Source organism: Acomys minous (assembly GCF_964271855.1).
Source record: "Acomys minous genome assembly, chromosome: 2".
Classification (NCBI taxonomy): domain Eukaryota; kingdom Metazoa; phylum Chordata; class Mammalia; order Rodentia; family Muridae; genus Acomys; species Acomys minous.
The window spans coordinates 109,463,108-109,467,629 of record NC_140484.1 but is presented as its reverse complement, the minus strand read 5'-3'; the positions used below and the strand labels follow the sequence as shown (position 1 = coordinate 109,467,629).

General features: G+C 45.7%; 1 pseudogene across 1 annotated transcript; it reads left to right on the top strand.

The window, feature by feature from the left end:
* Window positions 1-779: 779 nt before the first annotated feature.
* LOC311583721 (dynein light chain 1, cytoplasmic-like) lies at window positions 780-1,296 on the top strand (annotated as a pseudogene). Its single transcript has one exon. The product of its transcript is annotated as a dynein light chain 1, cytoplasmic-like (transcript).
* The last annotated feature ends 3,226 nt before the right edge of the window (window positions 1,297-4,522 follow it).

Sequence of the window (4,522 nt, the reverse complement as noted above, 5' to 3'; positions counted from 1 at the left end):
CGGCAGGAATCGTGGTGCTGGAGAGGCGGCTGAGAGCTCTACATCTGGCTTGGCAGGAGGCAACAAGAGAAGAGACACTGGGCCTGGCTTGAGCGTTTGAAACCTCAAAACCCACACACTTTTTCCAACAAGGCCACACCTCCTAATGGGGCCACTCCCTGGTTAACCAAGCATTCAAATCCGTGAACCTATGGGGGCCATTCCTCTCCTTAACTAACATGTGTGTCAGTCCTTATGTGTCTGGAAGACACTGTATCCTTGGAGTCACCCGGCACCTCTGGCACCTCCAGTTCTCAGCCTCCTCTTCTGCATAGCTTCCTGAACCTGGAGGACAGGGGTTTGAGAAAGGCATCCCATTTAGGGCTGAATGCTCCAAAGGCTGTCACTCTCTGTCCCTTGTGCAGTTGTGGGTCTCCACGTTAACGATCTTCTAATGTAGCATGGAACAGTATTTTCTAAACACAGCAGGGCAATTGCCGTATGATGTCACAGTGGCTGTGAAGGCACAAACAAGACTTGTGCAAGATCAAGTCAGACAAAAATCCCCAGCACCGAAGATGGAGACAGACAAGGCGCCCCACGCGTAGCTGAGGAGCTATTGGCAATTAATGGCTGCTTGAAGAAGGTTAGTTAGCTTTCTTCAAGGTCGTTGCCCCTGGGAAGCTACCCATGCTGCAATAGACGGTCCTATACTAACGTACATGCTGAGACCACTGAGTGGACTCGGTGGGTAAAAAAAAAAAAGCTTGAGGGCGGCTGGCGTGGGGCTGCTCAGATGCTCCACGGCTTCAGTAGCGACCGGCTCTCCACGGCTGATTGAGCGGTGCCAGCACCTTCCCCAGGAGCTCGCAGCAGCCAGCTGGCCCCTGCTCCACGGTAACCATGTTCGACCGGAAGGCAGTGATCAAAAAACGCAGACGTGTCGGAAGAGATGCAACAGGACTCGGTGGAGTGCACTACTCAGGCGTTGGAGACGTACAACATTGAGAAGGATGTTGCGGCCCATATCAAGAAAGAGTTGGACAAGAAGTACAGCCTCACCTGGCACAGCATTGTGGGGCGGAACTTCGGGAGTTATGTGACACATGAAACCAAACACTTCACCTACTTCTACCTGGGTCAGGTGGCCATTCTTTTGTTCAACCCCGGTTTAAAGCGTGGACAGTGCCAAACACCCAGGGATCCATCCAAAAACAAGGACTGCATCCTAACTTCCAATACCAGAGACTGAATCTTCAGCCTTGCTGAGGGAACACCTCGTTTGAATCTGTTGTTTTGTATAGGGCATCATCTCTGTACAAGTTGTGATTATAAAATAATTAGTTAAAACAGCTTACATTTGTAAAAAATGAAAATAAAAAATAAAAAAAACTTGAGGGGCTGGAGAGATGGCTCAGTGGTTAAGAGCACTGGCTGTTCCTCCAGAGGTCCTGAGTTCAATTCCCAGCACCCACCTGGCAGCTCATGCCTATTTGCAACTCCACTTTCAGGGTTTCTGACACCCTCACAGAAACAAACATGCAGGCAAAACACCAACGATCGTAAAATAGTGTGTGTGTGTGTGTGTGTGTGTGTGTGTGTTTTAAAGATTACTTTTTTTAATGTGGAAGGGAGTAGTAAGGGTAGGAGAGAAATTGGAGGAGAGGGAGTGGGGGGTGGATTTGATCAAAATACATTATATACACAAATGAAATTCCCAAACAATTAAAAAAAATCTTTAAAAAAACAAAAACAAAAAGGGCATGTGGTAACACTCAGAGAGGCAGAACCAGGTGTATCTCTGTGAATCTGAGCCCAGCCTGGTCTACAAAGCAAGTCTAGGACAGCCAAGACTACACAAAGAGACCCTGTCTCACAAAAAGGAAAACACACACACACACACACACACACACACACACACACAACAAAGACATGATTTCAGACAAATGGGATAAACTAATAGTATCATCATGTTTCTTTAGAATCAACATCTTCCTGATAAGACTGGCAAGCAGAAACTCTTCAGGGCATCCTCACGTCCCTGATGCTGCGCATGAGCTCATCTATGGAGAGCATACTCGATTAGATTTGCTGACTCTGAGCATACAGAAGGGCTGGGGGTCATAATTCACTGCCTATCCCCCAGCTCTATGGTCCTGGGCAATCTTCATCTATGCATTTGTTTATTTTCCATCGAAAAGACTCAAGGCAACCTTCTGGGTGTCGGCAGCCTCTGTCTCCTCTTTTATAGAGCAGAAGTAAATCAGTTAAGAAGAGCCACTGTGGAGATCAAATGCAGGAACGGCGGTTAGGATAACGCTTGGCATCTAACAAGCGTTCAGTACGTCCTAGCTGTTACTTCTATTCATTTTACAGTTAGCACGGAGCATTCAGTAGAGCTTGGGTCCCTTCTGCCCTCCCTCTTCCATAAGTAAATTAATTTAGGTGTCTTAAATGTAATTATACCTCAGAAAAGGCATCTCTTGGGCAGGAGTGGACCACCTAAGTTACACATTAGAATCCCCAGGAGGGCTTTTACAAACTGTGATGCCCAACCCTCGACCAATTAATTCAGCTCTTCCTTGATGGAGCCATGCGTCAGCACACTTAAATAGCTCCCCTGGTGACTCTAATGGGCAAACAGGTTGGGAACTTCTGCCTCTGGGCACTGGGTTTGTTGCTCTTTACCTCTTAATTGTGGTCTTTCCAAGTAGTTATCTCAAATCTAGCTGTTGTCGACATTAAAGTGTTTAAGTCCCTTCATCTCCTTCTGTTTGTCTTCCAGGCAAGAACTGAAGAACTCTCAGTGCACCTGAGAGAGGCAGAGAGGCAGAGAGAGAGAGAGAGAGAGAGAGAGAGAGAGAGAGAGAGAGAGCACAAGAGAGCAAGATCGCCTCTCTGCTTAACCATGGCTCAGCCCTAATGCCAGCTTCTCACTGATCCAGGCTCTTCAGGAGCGTCACATTTAAATGTGGGGAAATGTAAGAGGTCAGTTCACTTCATCATCTTTAAGGAAGACTGTTTTCTAGCCAGTCCTTCTCAATTTAGGGTGCACAGCACCTGGTGTTCTTGGGAATCCTCAGTGCCACACAAGAATGTTTTTACATGTGCAATATCCTGAAATCTTTTTTTTTTTAATACTTAAGCCCAGTTATGATAGTTCATGTCTATAAATCCCAACACTTGGGAGGCTGGGGCAGAAGGATCACCTTGTGTTCGAGGCCAGCCTGAACTACAAAATGAATTCCCTCTCTCATGGAGGGGTAGGTGGTAACTGTGGAGAGGCTGACTTACTAAGCCTTACTAAGTTAGAGCTGTGCAAGCTCACAGACCCCTGGAGTTTGAATTCCCAGTATCTATGTCAAAAGCTGGGCATGGCTACACAGGCCTGTAATCCCAGGAGCATGGAAGGCAGAGCCAGGTAGATCCTGTAAGCTTACTGGACAAGCAGCCTAGTAAAAATGTCAAGCTTCCAGTTCAATGAGAGATTCGCAAGGGGTTAATACAGAGAACCATAGAAGACACTCAATGGCCTCCTGGCCTCTGCGTGTGCACACATGAACATAACCACACACACACACATGTACATGCACTGCAAACATTACATATATTATATATATACATATGTACATAAAACACACACATATACACAAAGAACCCTAAAATAAAATAAAATAAAATAAAATAAAATGTGGTTGTGTAAACCGATGACATGACTATTCCATAATATGGTTAAGAGAAAATTTTTTGTTGTTTTTTTTGTTTGTTTTGTTGTTTGTTGTTTGTTTTGTTATTCAGGGTTGTTGTTGTTGTTCTGTTTTGTTTTTTTTCAAGACATAATTTCTCTGTGTAGCTCTGGCTGTCCTGGAATTCACTCTGTAGACCAGGCTGGCCTTAACTCAGAGATCTGCCTGCCTCTGCCTCCTGAGTGCTGGGATTAAAGGCATTTGCCCACCACTTCCTGGTAAGGGGAAAGCTTTTGTTGTGGTAAGAGAGAGAGGGCATTCAGAGGAACCTGGAAGACTGTGGAGGAAAGAGAAAAAGAAGTAAGCTAAACATGGCCAGAAGACTGGGCCCAGCCCGGGCTATCTATGAAAGAGGGGGAAATAGCAGGGGATAGAAAACAGAGAAAAGACGGTGAGGGAAAGAGGACCAATGAGGGAGAGAAAGCTGAAGGGAAACACAGCAAGAATTCCAGGGCTATCAGGAGAATGAGTAGATGGGGGAGGGAAATTGGTGAGCTGGAGTTGTCTAAGGTAGGGGAGGAGGTGAGTGAGGCTAGGATGCTAATGTAGAGTTTGAAATATGTAACAGACATTTGTAATAGTAAGGGAGCCTGGAGGCCAGTACGAGCTCTGATATATTAGTGGATATATTAATTACCACAAGTAACCATATGTTCCTTCTGCCAGAGGTAAGAGAAATTGGCTCCTTTTGGTAGATGGGAACCAATAACACAAATTCCTGAGGAACGCTGGCTTCTATGTACCCACCAGAAATCCTCATGTAATCCAGGATGTACTCACTTCTGGAGATTTGGACA